Below are 20600 nucleotides of genomic sequence, written 5' to 3'. Positions count from 1 at the left end.
TGTATGAAGCACTAACATAATAAAGATTCTAGTGTCATGGGCCCTATAGACAGTACTCACTCTTTCAGTTCCTCTTAGTCCTTGATTACTGTAGCAATTGCCACGTTGTTGTATTTCTTTTATGGCTTACTATCTAGTTGACAGACACTTTGTTTACTTATGGGGTACAGACATTCCTTACAAGTAATAAACCCAAGATGTTAACTGATTCCTCCAGAATGACCTGATTTCACTTGGGGCTGAGAATTCATCTCTTGACAACATGTTTTCTCAAGGTTGGATTTAATTACCTTTTAGTAAAGCTTGGCATAAAGTCAACCATGTTTAAGGACATGTCAGAGCAAAGGCTTCTTGTCTTTAGAGATTTTTCGCCCACATCTCAATTATGTTCATCATTATCCTGTTGGCAAGCTAGTTGGATTTCTAAAGCACATGGAACTCCCCTAAGACTGTGTATTCTAAGATACATGTTGTCCATCCATAAATGACTAACAGTATAGGCATTATTTTGTTTTTATCATCTGTTTCACAGCTACATTGCATGAATCTTTTGTGAGTAGAAATTTTTAGATTTATTATAGCATTGTTATCAAGTTTATTTGTCAAGATATCATGTTTAAAAAAAAAAGCTTGTAAATACATGGTAAAACCAAGACTAGGACATAAAGATGTCCTAGGTTTAGTACAAAGCTGGTCTCTCAGGCCCAGAAGACTGCATGGGAATGGGATAAGAGAAAGACTGAAGATTTTGTGGGTGGACAGTGTTATCCTTGGACAATGGAGATTGCATGATTAAACTGAAAGCAAGCCAGCCTCCTATAAGCCAGAAAAGCCATTTCTTCTGGTGACTGGTGACTGGGTAACTGCGTGGCTTGGTGCACAAGACAGACAGAATCATCAAAAACAGTTCTCCCGGGGCTGGGAAGGTGGCTTAGTGGTAAAGCGCTTGCCTTGCATGCATGAGGCCCTGGGTTCGATTCCCCAGCACCACATAAGAAAAAAGCCAGAAGTGGTGCTGTGGCTCAAGTGGTAGAGCGCTAGCCTTGAGCTGAAGAGCTGAGGGATAGCACCCACGCCCAGAGTTTAGGCCCCACGACTGGACTCAATAAAATAAATAAATAAATAAAAACAGTTCTCCCAACCAAGGTGACATTGCTCAGTAGTCCCCAGCTGAGGCCCTCTCGAATTTCCACTCCTCTCTTTCCTAGTTCCAGACACTCCAGCCAGTTACCTCCATGAGATCTGCCTCATTCCTGTGCTTTCCACTTTTATGAAGCCTAGACACTTTTTTCTTACATTGGAGCTCAGACATACATATTTAAATCATTGTTAATATTTTGTCTTTAGTCAGTTACATGTCTACAATAAAAGAGGTCTTCTCATATCAGTATAGTCTGATACGTTTTTGTGTGCTAATCTAGACTAATCCATTTCAGTTCATTTTATGTAAGGTTAATTAAATTTTGTTGAATATTATAGTGGCTAATAAAAATAGCTTATACTTATTGAATGCTTATTATGTGACAGCCACTATAATAATTTCTGGTAGCTAGTCATTTCACCCTTACAAAATATTATATACAGAGCCATGTCTACTTTTTTTAATGCTTGTATAAATTGAGAAGATAGGATCACATAAAAATTTATATGTTACTAACATAATAATCTGTATTCATTATAGCCAGAAAAGTAAAATCTGCTCAAGTTTCTATCATCTAGTGAATAAAATAGGGTATATTTATATAAAAATGTTGTTTTAAAAAAGAATGAAGAAGGGGCTGGGGAGGTGGCTCAGTGGTAGAATGCTTGCCTTGCATGCATGAGGCCCTGGGTTCAATTCCTCAGCACCACATAAACAGAAAAAGCCGGAAGTGGCGCTGTGGCTCAAGTGGTAGAGCGCTAGCTTTGAGCTGACGAGCTGACCCACATCACCCAGGCCCAAGAGTTCAGGCCCCATGACTGACAAAAAAAAAAAAAGAAAAAAAAGAATGAAGAAGTGATATATACTGCAGCACAAATAAGTTTTGAAAACTGTAATTTGAGTCAAAAGAAGTTGGACACAAAAGTTCACATACTAGTACATTTATATTGAATAGAACAGACAACTCATAGGGAAGAAACTGTTTAATTGGTATAAATATTATATTCATTACATAAGTGAAAAAAATGAAGACCTAGAAAGGCCAAATGCCTTGCGTAAGACATACTTAGCAAATGCTAGGATCCTAGTTCAACGATTAGTGTGATAAGATGATGCGTATTACTTCTGAATCTAAGATTCATCCATAACTCCCTAAATCAGAGTGCCCAAGTACACAGTTTGCAGGCTGAGTTTATTTTCAGATATCTGAGTTCATATATCTAAGCCAGTGTTAGCTCCTGTATCTTGCTGACAATCTTTTACCTTCCTACCATTTCACTTGATGTTTCCGAAGGCCTTGCGTATGGAATGGGTCTGTGCCCTCTTACTGTGAGGCAGTTTGTAGCAGTCCCCCTGTTTGCTTTTTGGCTCCCACTGCCAGGGCTTTCATTTATCATCAAGTTTACAGTGCTGTTTTTCTCATAGTAGACTTAAGAAAAAAAAGTCAACTTCCCCCCCCCCCCAACTCTGTCTTTTGGAGAGAGCAAAGATAAATGAAGACCACATATATTTCATGAGAAATAAGAAAATAATGACTCAGTGCACTTAATAAACAAAATGGTTCTCTCTAAAGAACACATCTGGGCCAGTTAACCTCCTTGGATGATCAGGCTGGCTCCTTGGACACTTTGGTTTCTCTGATTCAGGCAAGACTCTGACTCACTGTGGGACCTTGGGTAAGTTAGAGACTCTGAGCCTGGACTTCATCGTCCCTGAAAACAACCATGAAGCTGCCTAGGGCAGAAATGACAGGCTGGATGTCCAGGCCAGCTCCTCTAGGATTGTGTGTTGCTGGGAGTTAGTATCTTCTGTGGACTGATTGTGTCTGTTTCCTAGCTGTTGGGTCACGCTCCTAACCCCCCAAGAGAACGGTATCCCCAGGTGACTTTTTGAGTGCTAATTAGGTTATGGGTAAGAAGAATAGAAGAAAAGTCTGCTTAGGCTTGGTGAATTTGATGAAAGTCCTCAGGCAGGGACTTCAGAGATCCCGTTTCTTTTGCTAGAAGTTTCCTGTCACAAGGACATTTGAGAGAGCCTGGTTTCAGGCTTGCAGAAGAATCAGGGAAGGCTAGTGGGATCTTGCATTTGAGACGGTTTCTCTAAACTTCTGAAAGTACTGCCCTTTGGAATGTTGTTTTCTGAGCCCCAACACTTGTAAGTGGATATTTACTGGGGAGGAGAGCAGATGAAGTTCCTTCTCTCTTGAGATGGACGGTAGTTGCTTGGGTAAAAATATATGGAAATATTTCCCAACACCATGGATTTATAACTTAATACTCTGGTAAAAGTGTGTAGTGTTGGGGCTCATAATAGTCTTAGATCAGGATCTCTCTATACCCTGTCCTCCTTGATCCTTACTCTCCAGCCAGTGGGGAAGGACTTCAGTGTTTTCTGACTACAAGAAGACCATACCTGCCCAAAAGGGCACAGTTGCCTTCTAATATCAAGCTGAAACCTCATAATCTACCACAGTACAGTCACCCCTGGTCGGACTTAGGCACAAAACATCCGTCTCTCTGTCTTGTTCACACTCCAGAGAACCATTGTGCAAGCTAATTTCTCTTTGAGTCCATCAATTTCTCTAATAATAATAACTTACTTGCCCCAGAATTGCCTATCTGTCCCCAACTGTCTTTCTTCTGAAGAAGAGGACTTAAGGACCTGAACCTCATGCTTAGTAAGTAATCCCTCTTGTCAACTTCATTGGATCAGTAGTCACAGCAATATCTGGGAGGCTTTTGCTTATTTTGATACATATTTATTGAATATTGCAATTAACTTTATGGTCTATACTTTACCATTGTATGACATTTTATTGGGGTGCACCTGCATACAGTACTTTTACATACAATAGGAACTCAAATGACTAGGAAAACTGTTTAATGAGACATAAGGGCAAAAAGAAAAAAGAAAAAGATGATAGCCAATTAAAGTTTCCTCAGTAACTAACTTCCCAGTGGCTAACGTTCCACGTGCCAGGGCTTCAGTTACAGCATGTAAGAATAACATCTTGTCAGTCCCTGCGATTCTGAGAAAATTAATCACAAAGATTATTATACTGATAAATTCAACCTAGAGGTTGTTCTTTTTTTTTTTTTTTTTTTTTGATGAGGGGAGGGCAATGTGATTTTTTCTTCTCTTTCTTTTTTTTTTGGGGGGGGTCCGGTGGTGGGGCCTGAACTCTGGGCCTGGGCGCTGTCCCTCAGCTCTTCAGCTCAAAGCTAGCACTCTACCACTTGAGCCACAGCGCCACTTCCGGCTTTTTTCTTTTTGCTTATGTGGTGCTGAGGAATCGAACCCAGGGCCTCAGGCCTGCAAGGCAAGCACTCTACCACTGAGCCACCTTCCCAGCCCCGGCAATGTGATTTTAAAGAGCTATTTTTCCATATAACCCAGACAGTTTCCAGGTTATAGTAACTGGGGGTTTCTAAGCTGTTACAGGTAAAGGTGGTCTCTCCAGGGTCACATAACATCTGAACCTCATGGGGCACCAGTGACTTTTCCCTGTGTTCGCCAGTGAATGTGTGTATCTTTTCTTGGGCCAGCCGATCTGGTGTTACTTTAGCCTAGCCAGCTTGTGAGGGGAAGCTTTTCCTTCCCACCTATAGCACCTGAGCAGTGAGTAAGGAAAGTCAGATAACTGCATGGCAACATTCTGTGGGCTCCTTTTTCACTGTAATCCTAGTTCAAGTTTCAGCTCTTTTCCCTCTTGTTTTTAAAAGAGGGAATACCTGGGAATGCATGTATTTATATGAATATCGGTGTGGAGGGAATTTGTGACCAATTTTTAGTGTTATTTCATATTTAAAAATAATCACCATTGACTGTGACCCAGTGCCAGTATATTTCATTTTTCTATAGTCATGCATTCTCAGCACTCCTGGGTGGATGGATGTACCTCAACTCTGACTCAGTTTGTACTTGCAGATGAATAAGCCAGCAGCAAACATGCTTTTGACAATTTGATACTAGGCTTTTCTTCTATATCAAGTGAATTTTTTGTGTAGTTGTTGTGAGTCATCAAGAACTTTAATGCTGAAATGAAACAATGACATACTTGTGCTGAAAGGTGACTGGTCTCTGCCTGACTCCACGTTGGGCTCTCTTTGTGTTCAGATAGATAGCTGGAAGGATTCATTCTCTTGCATTGGATGTGTTTCCTAGCTGGGAGAGGACCAAGGTCACAGGCACACGGGACGAAGTGTGACCTTGCTGACTCACTGTGCTGAGCAGAGCTTCACATTTGCTTCCTTTCTCCTGCTCAAGTAAACCTAGAAGAATTGTCCCGGGCTCACCTTTCAGTCCCTAATGCTTCTCCTCTTGCATAATAATGGAGCAAAGCTTATAAGCCCTGTGTCCCCGGGGGACATCTACCTAGCTGACACCTACAGGATTGAACAGGACTCATGGATTTGAGTTTGAGATTTGTGTTCAGATACTAGGACACTGAAATGAGATGAATGAATGAAGAACAGTGTGTGTGTGTCTTAATCCTAGTACTAGGTACTTAAGAAACTCCCTCACAGTTGAACATACCAAGTTGCTTTAGAGAGACAGCTACAGAAAAACAATACTTAGAAGAAAGTCTACAGTTGAATCCCAGTAAGACAGGGCAAGAGCCTCAGCACTGGCAAAGTGTGGATTCTCCAAACTTGCTGATAATAACAGCATACAGCCAAGGAGCACTTGCCCTTTGCTCTTTGAAAATTGACTGTAATGAACCAACAGTAGAGAGATTAAAATGGAGAAGAGATACACAGTTTATTAAAATGCACAGCGTAGGAATCATCCACACCCAGCTTCCCTGAAGACCAAATGGTTAAAGCCTAACCGATTTCCAAAGTACAAGTCCCAGTGGAGGCTTAGGTAGGTGTTTGGGGTGGCCGGGGAGATACCCAGAAAGACACTTTGTAGAAGGATATACAGGAAGGATCTGGAAGGATGCACACCAACAAAAGCTGTCTTACTGTGCAGATAATAGTCTCTCCCATAGTCTCTCCCTCATTGCCATCTGACCAGGCAAGTCCTGGTACTGTAGAAGAGAACTGCATTCACAGACAGGGTGGTGGTGGGTAGTGGAGGCCAAAGTCAGAGACAACTCAGAGGTTGCTCCTTTAATTCCGTGCCACCACATTCTGGGGGTTGGAGCATTCTTTTCTGAGTCCTAACAAAGTCAAGGGCGATGCAGCAACATGGTTCTTTCCTTCAGGATGGAGCAGAAGATCCACACCTAGCCTGCTGGTGAGAAGTTCACCTCTGTCCCCCTCATGTTCAGTGTTGACTTCGTGAATAAATCATCTTCATTCTTCATAAAAAAATCTGAGATATCTCTGTGCATCACCTTTACAATAAAAAAGTCTGAGAGGCGATGAGTGTTAGTGCCTCTGCTTGTTTTTGATCCTTTGCTTCTAAGGAGAAAAGCACAGACACACAGTAAACACTACCTAAAGATTACCTACACTCAGTGGCTCTTGGCCTTTCTAGTTGGCTTTGAATCCTCATCTGTAACCTTTTACTTACTTTGGTATTTTTTTCAGATTATAATCTCAAGTTCCTCCACCTTACCTCAGAATATGGCTTTTTTTTGCACATCGGTATGAAATTTTATTCTTATAATACCCTACATCTTTGCAACAGATACTTCTATTTTTTGTATTTCTTGAATACTTTCAACAGCAAAAATCATGAAAGCAGTCCTGGAGAGCTGATCAGTTGTGCTTAGACACAATCTCAGAGAGGGAGTTTTTCATGTCTGTAGTTCTGGCTAGTCAGTCGCAGTTGGTAGCATTGTTGTCTTGCTGAAAATACATTCTGCCTAGCTGGCTGCAGTGGCTCACATCTGTAATCCTAGCTACCTAAGCGGCTGAGATTAGGAGGGATTATGGTTTGAGGCAAGCTCAGGCAAAATTCTTCCAGACTCTCCTGCCCTTCATAACCAGAGTGACATATGCTTGTCCGTGCAGTGATGTGGGGGTTTATGATCAGGAGGACTGTGGTTCCAGCCTGGACAAAAATGTCTGTGAGACTCCGTGATGGAAAGAAGTTGGGTATGTTGGTACATGCCTGCCATCTCACTTTTGGTAGAAACTCTGAAACAGGAAGACTGAGGTCCACAGATAGGTCTGGGGAAAAGTGAGAAACTATCTCAAAAGAACCAGTGCAAAACAGAGTCAGAGGTAGATCCCTGTCGTGCACACGTGTGTGTGTGTGTGTGTGTGTGTGTGTGTGTGTGTGTGTGTGTGGTGTATTCCTTTCTGACCTTACTTTTTTTTTCTTTTTTTTGCCAGTCCTGAGGCTTGAACTCAGGGCCTAGGCACTGTCCCTCAGCTTCTTTTGCTCAAGGCTAGCACTCTACCACTTGAGCTACAATGCCACTTCTAGCTTTTTTGGTTTATGTGGTACTGAGGAATTAAACCCAGGGCTTCATGCATGCTACCTTTACTAAGCCACATTCCCAGCTTCTGACCTTACTTTTGTTTCCGTTACCATAGAGGGTGGGGGGAATCTGTTTTTCTGCATCTTCTTCCTCCCCATTGTACTGCATTCACTGTCAGAACCTTCCGCTACCTGACTTCAGCTCTACCACTTCCCAGACGCCACCTGCCCTTCGGATTCGCAGTGAGTCTGTGGGTCTCCCCTCTCCGTGGACCTTCGGATTCGCGGTGAGTCTGTGGGTCTCCCCTCTCCGTGGCGCCTGGTTTGTGGTCCCCTCTCACGGCTACACCTTTCTCTCATCCATGGCGATCTTCCACTTGGTTTTCTAAAGCCATTTGAAAACTTACACCCTCAGAGAAAAACTTACCTTCTGAACACTTCTCTATTTTCAGGGTTTCCTCAGGGCTCATGTGTCTTTTGATATAATACTAGTTAATCAACACATAGACTTCTATAATACTAGTTAATCAACACATAGTTATCAACACATGTGTTGATAACTATTCTCAGGCCTTTCTTCTACTTGTTTTCCAAAATGCATAATAGGGTCTTCTGTAAAGCATGCACACTAACTAAATATTGGTTCCAGTGTGTACAAGTTAAAGTGTCCTATTTGTTCTTGTCAGCGGAGTAAATATTTAACTTGCCTAACATGACTGATCGTTTGCTTAGACAGTGCCATTTCCTGCTTTAGGGGGAACTTTGGTCTGTTGCTGACTTGTTGGTCCTCTGAGTCTTTTCAGATAGAGGGTGCGGGCCTTCAGAAGTTGGAATACGCATTGTTCTTACAGGTTTTATTACCTGTATGGTTGCATAGGATAGGAAACTCCAAACCAAACTCCTACAGAGTCAACACAGAGAACATCACTTCGAGTCACCACAATGTGTGGTGATTTCTCCTGTGAACCATCAGCCAGTCCAGATCGGTGCATCAGACAATGTCTGGAGACAGTGATCCCCCTGGCCGCCCACAGGCTGGCGGTCAAAGGCAGACGTCATCGATGATTTGATTGGCTGGCTACAAATCAGGGTTCTCATACCTGGAATGCAGTTTATTTGTTTGGATGGTTCCCAGAACTCCTAGAAACATTTACTTTTGCTTAGTAGATTAGACAGGACTGCAGTTATAATAGCATGTTTTTCTCAAGATTCAATAGATTCTGAAAAATAAGATTGAATCTGTAAGCAGTTATTGAACTTTGTTTTTTAAAAGCTGAGAATATGCCATTTCATGCACTGTACAGTATATACTGCATGGGGAGAATATTCTTTACGATACTGTTTGTAGAAACAAAATGCTAGAAATAGCCCCAACGTTTATCAGTGGGGCTATCAATCCGTGTAGACTGTGTGACAGCAAATGACTACCTCTGTGCTGCCTGCATGTAGTACAGGATGCATTGTCGCATAAAAAACGCGGGAGGAGGCGAGACAGAAGAACACAGAGGGCCTGAGCTAGTTCCCTCCAATCCATCCACCCTCCTTCATGTCTTAATGGTTTCCTAAAAGATCACCACCGTGGGAGTTGGTGGGGTTTGGATTAAATGTCTCTGAATACTCTGTATTGAAGGCCTGGAACCACAGCCATGTTCAGAGGTGACTGAGTCATGAGGGCTCTAACTTCACCAGGAATCGCTGATAAATTCTTAATTGAGAGGACCATTAGGAGGTGGGCCTAGTTGGAGGAGGTAGCTAGGCAGGTCGTGGGGGCTTGCCCCTGAAGGGTGTGGGTAACCGCCAGTCTCTTCCTGCTGGTTTAAAGGGTGTGTCTCACCCCCAGCCTTTCCCCCTGGCTTTCTCTGCTTCCAGCCCCTTTCCTGCTGGCTTCACCAAGCGAGGCACATGCTCCAGCCATGCCAAGTAACCATGGGACAGACATCTCTGAAACCAGGATTTAAGCAAATCCTTTCTTTCTTAAATTATTTAATCTCAGTTGAAAAAGTAAGCCATGGATTAAGCTTCCATCCCGGGATTTCAGAGGGCATACTTTGAAACTATAGCAGCCAGCACATATTGTCAAGTGCTAAAAAGTCACGTCGAAAAGACGTGGAAAGACGTCATATTTCGCTAGGAAAACCAGAATGGTAGATTGAGACGTGGTGTCTGAATCTATAAGTTTATAAAAAAGAAAGAGCTCTCAATCACTTATAGAAGATTCTGGGAAATCAACTCATTATTTTGAGAACTGGTAATTACAAGGAAAGGGCAAGCATTTATCCTTTTCTTATCCTTTCCTGTGCTAATTACACCACAAAAGAACCAAATCATTAATTAAGGGAAGCTTCTGTATTATAGAAGTAGTCCTGCTGGTAAATGAAAAAGGAATGAGAATTGGATTCTAACAGCACTTACATTTCAGCCAAAGACTGCATGTGGATAATGACAGGACTTCCAGGAGCAGTCATCTCGCTGGTGTGCCTGAACTGGCTGTTTCATTAGTGACAGAATTCCAGTCTTCAGTCTAGTGAAATAGATGTCTAACATTTTACTTCCCAGGGGCTAACACTGTTTCAAGATTTGCCACAATAGTTCTTACCTTCATAGTTGTTGAGTGGAAAAACTAATTTCATTTGATGATAAGCTGTCACTTTGATTCTAAGAAGATTCATTTAGAAGATCATAAGAAGTGCACTGGAGTATTTTTGTAATATCCTTAAGGTCGATAAAGCTTAAACTATAAAGAGTAAAACAGTAAACTTTATATATTTATAAAAAGTCATCTTTTTTTTCCTTACTTGGTTCCAAGGTGGTACTATAAATAGCATACTATATAGTTAGCAGTTCTTTTTGGCTCATTGGTAGTTCTGTTTTCATAGACATTTATTTCCCACTTTTTTATTTTTAGCTATATTAACTTACATTATCAAGTTATATGCAACCATCTAAGAGAGATTTTATTCTTTACAGAAAATGTAGGATGACTGACTAGGTGAATAAAAAAATTCAACCAATGAAAGAGTGAGAAAATCATATACATGTATGTGGCTATCCTTGCATTAATAATAATAGGTTTTATTTTCTAAGACATTTGTGAGTATAAAATGTCCAGGTATATTTTCAGTCAAACACACCCAAAGGTCTCTGTCTAGTCTCTGGCTGTTCAGCCTCTATGGCTATGGCTTAATACGTTTGCTGTGTTTTGGAATCTGAAGTTATTTGATTAAATGAAATTAATTTCATTCATGAATGGTGAATTTATGGGGTTTGCCCAGAAAGCCTAAGATATTTTTCATAAACTCTTAAGTAGTATGATTTCCTTAACAAATTAAGGAAAGTTTTTATTTCTTCCAAAGACTCCTTCCTTTCCTTCCTTTCCCTCCCTCCCTTCCTTCCTCCCTTCCTTTCTCCCTCTCTACCTTCCCTCCCTCCCTCCCTCCCTCTCTCTCTTCCTTCCTGGCCTGCCTCCTCTTCCTTCCTTTCTTCCTTTCTTTGTAGTGGGGTTTGAACTCAGTGTCTCATGCTTGCCTGACTTACTAGCTGATGCTCTATGACTTGAGCTACATCTTCAGCCCTCTCAGAGACTCTGGAGTTGATTAAACATTTGTAATAACTTTAAACTCTTTCACTCACTATACTAACAATTAGCAAAGATGGTAGTTAATTTTAACGTTTTCGTGGTTTTGTGTCGTTCCCCGATTTTTTGTGATAGCATTTGCTCTGTGGTTTTTAGTGTTGGTCACTGTCGAGAGCTGTGGTGCTGGGCCTGCTGCTTGTCTTTCTTCAGCGTGTGTGCCGACCAGCTCCCAGCCCCCTCGGGGCTGAGAGGGGTGTGCACGGAGACATTCTCCTGTGCAGAGGGTCGGCGAGGACGGGGGGAGAGTCGCATCTGGACAAAAGTCTCTCGTCCTCCACTTGTCTCATAAACAGGTCCTCAGATCCCATACTCGTGTGGATTCACGTTTCCATGCCTCCCGGATGGGGTGAGCAAAGCCAGAGTCCCAGTGGTATGTGGTGCTGTTCATGTGCCTGCCCCTTAGCCTGAGGCTTTGCATTTTTAAAAATCTCATTTAATCCTCCCAGCGCTTCCTACAAAGGAGGAAGTCTTTGTCCATACTTGCGAAAACTGCGAACAGACGAAGTGCTGAGCTGCCTGACTGGACAGTCTGTCTGTCCCAAAGCCTGCTGCTGCATGTGCGAATGAGCGCCACTCCTGGTCACATGGCAGAAAGCAGAGCCTGGACCACCGTGTGTGGCCACAGGCCGTGGACAAAAAGCAATGACCAGTATCTGGGGAGTGGAGGTTATCAAAGTAAGGTAGGACACTAAAGGAATATGAGGAGATAAAATATCTCAGACTTCACATGTCTCTCTGAAGACCAAATTGGAGCTTAAAACATTATTTATGGTACTCGGGTTTGAAAGTAGAGCTAGTCTTGTCTCTTGAGGGTACCTCCAACCCTTGTTAGCACTGGTTCTTTTTGAGTTAGGGTCTTGCTTTCTGTCAGCGTGTGTCTGGGCTGTTTAGGCTTTCCTTTGTACTGTGATGACAGACGTTGGCAGATGTGGAGATATGTGCTATAATAGGACAGGTTGTGCTACCGTGCCTCGCTTCTTTTAGTGGGCATGGCATCTTGTGGACTTCCTCCCAGGCCAGCTTGGTTCTACCAGTCTCCCACCCAGCTCAGGCTGACAGGCACACACCAGCACAATCAGATACTGGTTGGGGGGAGGAGGTCTTGCTTGGATCGGTCTAGATCCTTGATCTTCCTGTTCTCAGACTCCCAATTAACCAGGATTATGGTCAGGAGCCACTGGCACCTGGCTTTGTGAGAATTAAGCAGCCAGATCAGTGTTTGTTTTTTTGTACTCAAGGCCTTGTATGCAGCTGCTCTGCTGCTTGAGCCAGGCCCCAGACCTCAGCTCAATCTCCAGGGCAAATAAATGAGCCTAGTAGCCAGGTAGTAGAACGGAGTCTTTAAGAAAATCTAGGATCTTTTCTTCTCATGTGCTCTGTAGAGCGGAGTGTGCTGGTTTATGTGTGGGATATGTCTGCTCCATTTTTTGCCTCGGTTTTCCTCTCCATGTTGTTTTATATCTTTTCTCCTAGCTCTATCTAGGTACTAATCGAAGGAGCTAAACTCTCTAGAGTTAAATATTTTGGCTATGAGTGATGGCACTGTTAGGTAGGAGAGTACAGATGTGGTTATGGTATAACCAGGCCTCACGTGAGCCACGCCAGACACAGACAGGCCCTCCCACTCTCCCAACCCTCCTTCTGTGCTTGAAGACTGCATGGTCGAAGGCAGGTTTGGGGCCTTCCATAGCCTTTTCGGATATCCATGTAGCACAGTGCAGACGCAGTCATTTGTTTGCAAACATGAAAAACAAACTGAAACTAGTTAATGAATGAGTTCTTGCCCTACTATGCATTTCAGGAAATGGACCCCGGTCTGGAAATTTCCTTCTCACATTGTCTCCCCTAAAACTGCCCTCTGCGATTTCCTGTTTCAGAAACATTTGCTCATACAGTCACTCGAGTTTGTTGTTTTCAAAGGTATTCCTTTTAGCTGAGGTATTGCATGTTTCTTCAAGGGATGCTATGAGAACACTTGCAATAAAAGTCTTGTTCATTCACACTCATTTGAAAAAAATGAAGGGAGTCTGTGCTATGTAATTTTTCATGCAAGTTCAGGAGTGAGGTTGTTATGTGAAGACTGGATAATCATGTTGATTCCAAGAAGATTGAGAGCCAGTATTGTTTTGTAGTCAAATAATTTGTTCTCCCACAGGGCATGTGGCTTCAAGCCAGCACACCTCGTAATTCATTCTCCTTTATTCCCTCTACTATTTTCTTCTTCCTGTTACAACACCTAAGTTTTTCAAGGGAATGTAGAAGGAAATTTTTCTAACTTCTTTTGTTGATATGGCGTGGAGGCAAGCTCTGTACCACTGAGCTACACCTCCAAGCCTTTCCTTACCCTTTCAACTGTCAGATACTTACTTCTGAGGTACACAGTAAACTGCAAGGATTTGGCTTTTTTATTTGATGTGTTTTGAAGGTGCTAAAGTCTCTTCTTCATGCTTGTACTAAATTTTGTCCAGAGGCATCAGGTCAAGATAGTAATCAGCACACGAAAGGCACCAAAGGGCATTGCATCTAAATAGATACCGGATGAGACGCTGAGATCGGGGGACTGGAAAGCACATTTGAGAGGAGTAAACGCATAATAAAACAGCATTGTGGGTGGAGAGTAGAGAGAACTTGCAGTGGTCTTGGTTCTCTGATGAGCAGGTTGGTCACCTGTGTTGCCGTAACCCTGGCCCAGCTCCCCGCCCAGGCCACTGCCTCCCTTTCCAGGAGATGGGCCTTGATGGGTGCGGCTCACTCTGAGAGCCCTTGGTCACGTGACTCGGGGAGTTGCTATGATGGCCAGTGCTGCTGGCACGGAAAGCCGCAAAGACTCCTTTGGTGGGCTTAGAGAAACAACGTGCAGGGACACAGACACACGGAACCCATTTTCTTCTTTCCTAGAGGATGATGGGATCGTTTATAACAAACACTTGGTTGAAGGTTTCATAAGTCTTGTTACCCCGGAGCTCACTTCCAGAGACCTTCAGTTTTAGGCAACGGTTGGACCAACATTCCTGGGTCATTTTTGCATGACCCTGGAGAATGGGCTAGGGTAGAGGAGGTCACTACTTTTGCTCTACCCTGGAAGAGTCCATCAAGTTGAATTAGTATGCCAACTTTTGTGTCTAATTGAGGTATGGCAACTAGAGGCTTTTTTTGGGTCCGGTCGTGGGGCCTGAACTCTGGGCCTGGGCGCTGTCCCTCAGCTCTTCAGCTCAAGGCTAGCACTCTACCACTTGAGCCACAGCGCCACTTCCGGCTTTTTTCTTTTTGCTTATGTAATGCTGAGGAGTCGAACCCAGGGCCTCATGCTTGCAAGGCAAGCGCTCTACCACTGAGCCACCTTCTCAGCCCCACAACTATAGGCTTTAAACAATCAATTTTATAGGCTTTAAACTATAGGCTTTAAACAAACAGCAATCGATTAATTGATTGCTGTGCACAGGAATTATATGACCCTAATTCTTAAGGAAGTCAAAGTTTAATCATAAAAGTATATATAATTTTACGATATTTTTCTAAGGAAATCTCTCTCTCTTTTTTGCCAGTCCTGGGGCTTGAACTCAAGGCTTGGACACTGTTCCTCAGTTTCTTTTGCTCAAGGCTAGCACTCTACCACTTGAGCCACAGCACCACTTCTGCCTTCTTCTGTTTAGGTAGAACTAAGGAATCGACCCCAGGGCTTCATGCATGCTAGGCAAGCACTCTACCACTAAACCACATTCCCAGCCCAGGGAATCAGAGTTTAATCATGAGGATAGACACATTTACAATATTTTGGAGGAAAGGCAATCATAAATCATAAAGAATCTTCTGGGCTTTGGGTTAAACAAAATGGCCCTGGGAGGTCTGGGAAAGGATGGGCCCAGGTCAGGTCCAGCCATTCCAACAGGTGCCTGGTACAAAAGACACAAATATCTCATACCTGGAGCCATGCTCTTGTCTGAAATTTCACAGAAACTGTCCAGCTTTTGTTCTAGTCCCTCGTGACCACAAGGTATCGCCCATCCTGTATTGCTCCTTCTGGAACAGACACTTGATGGGTAACATTCAGATAATTCATGTTTGTCCTGTGTGATCTTTGAGCTAGACTTGTTTCCAATCTGGCTGTGTACAGAGAACTGGCACCTTAGCGTGCTGATTTCTGTTGCACTCCTTGTTGCAGCCCTGTTCCCCAGGGATGGCTGTGTAGGTGAGGGACACGCAGTGGCAGGGGTTGATGATCAGGAGTAAGCGGTAAGCACCCTGTACATCATGACAGGGGCAGTGGAGCAGTGTGTTGCGGGAGCAGTCGGTATGCTGGATGAATACGCTTTCAGCAGCCGTTCTGCACTTGTATTTAGGGAGAATATTCCTTACTGCATGCCAGGTTATATAAAGAATTTTTTATCAGGCTCTGGTTGCTATGACAAATATCTGAGACGAATCAACTCTTAAAGGGGAGTTTTAGTTGATGGCATTCCAGAGGCCTTAGCTCTGTGGCTGGCAGGTTCCACCGCTGTGGTCTGAGGGGAGGTTACAAACATTGACGGAGCAGGTGCTGGAGTGAAGCTGATTGCTTGTAACAGGGAAGAGGGGAAGGAGACAAGATTTATCTTTCCAAGGCATGGTCTCAGTGATCACTTCCTCACACAAGCCTGCCTCCTACTTTCTGCCATCTTCCATTAATGCCATTGTACTATAAATTCACCAGGCAATTATTTAGTTGATTAGCTCAGAGCTCTGACAATTCAACCATGTCCCAAAAGCCCGCCAGCTCAGGACTAAACCCAATATATGAGCTTGTATTCCAACCATAGCATTCCACCCCTTGATCCCAAGGCTTGTCTTTTATCTCATAATGCAAAATTTCTTTCATTCATGTTCAAGAATCTCCATACACTACTGGCATTGCTCAAAAGTTCAAGTTCAAAGTCTCCACTGATGTTCAAGGCTTAACTATGAGACTATATAAAAATTTAAAATACTTATAATGACACAGTAAACATTTAAAATGGGAGGACAGAAAGGAAGGATTGTAACGATTTCAGGATTATGTATATCTCGACAAAACTTTCAGTGCCATAAATGTGAGAACAATAATTAAGACAGCTATTATTGCCTTCCTGTTCTATTCTACTTTATAGCACATTTGTGAAGCTTTTCTTTGCCAGTTGAAACTGGAACCTAGGGCTATTCAAAAGAGATACTATACACGAATAATGTTTTAGCAACCTGAAGATTAATTTTGCTCTTAAGATACCCAATGTCAGAACTTCTGTGAACACACGTAGCATTGAAGGAGCTACAATCATTGACTCACATCTTGATACAAGAAAGGCTGACATTTATTTGGAGCATATGTCAGACAGGCTTCTCAGGGCTTATTTATTCTCATGGGGTAGGAAGGATCGACAGACCTTTGGATTCTGGTGTTCTAAGATGAGTTAAACGCAGAAAGCGTAATGAAAAGATAGGCTCAGCAAAAAAAAGAGACTAGTTAACATATTATGTAGATGTCCCAGTGGCTTAGTGGTAGAGATTGGACATTCGTGCCCTTAGGGGAAAGGATGAGGTCAGAGCAGATGGTGATAGATCCAGCCTGGCACTTTTCTACAGACCCAGGAAGCGAAGGTGGTCTGATGGGAAGGCAGGCAGACATTTCTACTGCGGCATTCATCCAGGTGGGCCCTGCCTGGGCTGAGACAATGGTCCACCACCATGAGAGAGCCGGGAAGGGAAGAGCACGCAGGAGCCTGGAGAGACTGGACCATGCGACAAGGTGGCAGGGTTTTTTTTTCTTCCAGAGTGCATGTGTCTGGGACACAGACTCAAGTATGCCTTACCATGGTTTGATGACCCAGGAAAAGGAGAAAAAACATATTAAAAGAATGGAAACAGTGAATGAAGTGCATCTCAACAGCAAAACATGATCATAAGCAAGGATAATACGGGTGCTTTTTTAAGCCTTAGAAAGCTCTACCATACAGCCAAACACTGGTTACTCATGCCTGTAATCCTAGCGACTCAGGGGGCTTAGATCTGGGGGGTCATAGTGAAAAGCCAGCTTGAGCAGAAAAGTCCATTGGAATCCATCCTCAATTAGCAAAAGGCCAGGCTGGAGGCATGGCTCAAATAGTTGATCACTAGCCTAGTGAGCTTGAGGCCTTGGGTTCAAGCCCCAGAGCTTCCCAAAACAAATAAAACCCCAGAAAGATCTAGTAGGGATTCAGTTCCTTCTTTTCTCCCAGTGTAGGAAGCTAATTCTGAACAGTTCTAATTTTTAGTATTCTCATTCTTATGATTACTAGAAATTTTTATTTCTTTATAACCAACTTGTTTTTTACCTGTAAGTCCTAATGCCAAGTTTTTCCCACTAAGCTCACAGGTTTGTCAAAGAAATAGTGAGGCCAAGAGATTCATGGACAGTTTCTACCTGCAATCCTTATGTATACCTTATACCTTTATATAGGCTTTTATGGTATTCTTTAGTCCTCAGTTTCTTATGAAATAAAGGTCTAGCAAACCTTTTCTGGTAAGGCCAGAAAATAAATATTTTAAACCTCATGGGAAGCACTCCACTCTGCTGTTATAGTGGGGAGCATCATAGACAATAAAATATACAGGTATGGCTGTATTCAGATAAAACCTTATTCACTAAATAGGTAGCAATTACATTTGGTATGTGGGTCATAGTTACTAAGCCTTATATAAGTAAACACTCAAACAGAAAATTTGTGCATTTTTGTACCAGTGCTAGACTTTTCCTGAGGTCTGTCCCTGAGCTTTTCGCTCAAGGCTACTGTTTTACCATTTGAGCCACACAGCTCCACTGCTGGATTCTGATTAATTGGAGAGTCTTACAGGTTTTCCTGTCTGTCAAACTGTTGGGTCTTCGTCTGTCCCACGAAAGATGGACGGAGTCCGAGGAAAGGTAAGTGTGCTTGCCCGTTCCCCAGCCTCCCTCGGCCAGGGAGACAATCAGACACAGTGGGGAGCCAAATCCAGCAGGTAGAAAACTCCTTTATTAACAGAGAGCAGCCCCTTTTAAAGACAAAAAGGGCAGGTGGCATGGCAAGGGAGGAAGAGGAACCAATCACTGTCAAGGTCACACTCTATCATGCACCTGAGCCTTCACGGGCTGGTTAGGCACTGATCGGAAGATCAATTGGGCTCTGCCCAATCTACTCTCTCCCAGCACCATCTTGGCTGCCCATGTGCTCTACAGTAAATTGGGCTCTGCCCACTCAACCCCCTCTCAGCACCATCTTTGCTGCCCATGTGCTCTACATCAAACAATCCTCAGACCTCAGCCTCCTGAGTAGCTAGGATTACAGGCGTGAGCCACCAGTGCCAAGCTCAGAAAATGCTTTTCAATCTCTCCATGGCAAAGATTTTTCTTTTTTATTTGTCCTTTTCTACAGGATTGTAGAAAGGCAGTCATCTGCCCACCTGGAGATGCAAGCCTTCTCCCTTGCAGCTTCTATTTGTAGTTTTGGAAGCTCATAGCTCTAAGTCAGACTTCCTGATCTGAGATACACAGAGCCTCGAATAACCTTATTTCAGACTTTCTTGAAGAATACGTCCCCATTTTCTGTTCTTCTGGTGAAATTCTTTGTACAGAACAGGCCCCTGGTGGTAGTTCAGTAACTTCTGGATGGCTCCTATTCTTTCTTCCTTCTACTTCATTGACAACACTGGCAAATGAAGGATCCTTCATAATTTTACTTTTTTTTTTTTTTAATGGTTTGCACATGAAGAGTTAACAGATTTAAGAACAAGACAAATAACATTTATTCTAAAACCTAGGCAATCTTCAAAATGAAAGTTGAGTGAAAAGCTACTGAAAGAATTATCTCAGCCAAAATCAAGTCCAAAGGTAAAGCATATTTGCCTTCCTTATCTAAGCACTGAAGATGCTCCACCAATGGGCAGGACTTGATAAATGCCACATTCTCTTTAGCAATAACAAATGTACCACCTGTTACTGGTTAAGTTAGCATGTTGAAATCTCAACCCGTGACATTTCCGAATCTCACCTTATTTGGAAAGAGGATCTTTGTAGGTCTAATTGGGTTAAGTTGAGGTCATTAGGTTGTGTCCAAATCTAACATGATTGGTGTGTGTGTGTGTGTGTGTGTGTGTGTGTGTGTGTGTGTGTGTGTGTGTGTGTGTGTTTAACGGCAGTACTAATCTTTAAATTTAGAGCCTTGCACGTGACAGGTGTCTTTCTGCCACTCAGGTCACTCTTCCAGTGCCTTTTTGCTTTAACTCTTTTTGAGATAGGGCCTCACTATATGCTTGAGTGGCCCTGGACCACAATCTTCCTGCTGTGACCCCGAGTTTCTAGGATGACAAGTGGGTGCCACTGTAGCCTACCACTGTGCCAGCCTCGTGGTGTAGGATGACAAGCATCAGCCACCACAACTAGCTGTTGGTCAACATGGACTTCTGTGAACTTTCTCTACCTAGGCTAGCCTCAAACCACTGTCCCCTGATCTCAGTCTCTCAAGTATCTTGGGATTCTATGACTAATTTTCTTGTAAGAAGGAAATTTGGATACAGATATATCTCTACTGTGTAGAGATGGAGACACAGAGAGAAAAGATGAGCTTGAGAAAATGGAGGCAGAGGAATGCCACGGCTGGCTGGCAGAGTTGCACAGAACAGATTCTCCCTTAGAGTCCTCCGAAAGGAACCAAACCTGCTGGAAACCTGAGGTTGAACTGCTAGCCTCCAGATCTGTAAAAGAATACACCCCTACTGTTTGAAGCCACCCCACTGTAGATAATTTCTTATGACAGCTCCAGAAAATAATACACTACCATGGGCCAAAGTAAAATAAGAACTCAAATTCCGTGGAGTAGCATAAACCTTTTGCACACCACTGTTTGTCTGCCTTAGCAAGAGAATAAATTGAGCAATCCTGACAATCATGCCAGGCTGCTCTGTAGTTTCACTCCAGTTTACCTTTCATTCAGATAATGGGGACTCTTCAAAGCCAACTAGCTAGTGGTTATTCTAATACCTTTCCTTTTTTTGTTATGTGAATTCAGCGCCGCTGCCAAGGGCAGTTTGGCAAACTGTCAACAACTGATAATATGACTGAAAAACCTGATATGTCAGCTATTGTCCTACTGTATTAGTTTCTTTGAGTCCTATGAGCTCATGAAAATATAACAAAGCACTGTACTGTCTCAACACTTCTGACTATATGGCTAGTGTTCTTATAATTCCTGGGACTTAGTCAGTGCCTGTCAGTGAGGAGTTCTCTGATGTCTTTGTTCTCTCCTAAAGCCTTGCCTCCTAACCTGGTCTGTGTTTGGTGACACAGGCATAAAGATCGCCATGCACCTGGGGCGGCGGAAGCGCCAGTCAGTTCTGCTGGAAGCTGTGCCTCAGTGCAGCGATGTTCTGATGGGCCCACGGTGGTAGCAAAGGTGGGAAATGTCACAGGAAGAAGTACTGTGCTAG

The sequence above is a fragment of the Dipodomys merriami genome, unplaced genomic scaffold, assembly GCF_024711535.1.
Source record: "Dipodomys merriami isolate MVZ:Mamm:240054 unplaced genomic scaffold, mDipMer1.0.p SCAF_122, whole genome shotgun sequence".
Taxonomy (NCBI): domain Eukaryota; kingdom Metazoa; phylum Chordata; class Mammalia; order Rodentia; family Heteromyidae; genus Dipodomys; species Dipodomys merriami.
This window is presented reverse-complemented; position numbering follows the sequence as displayed.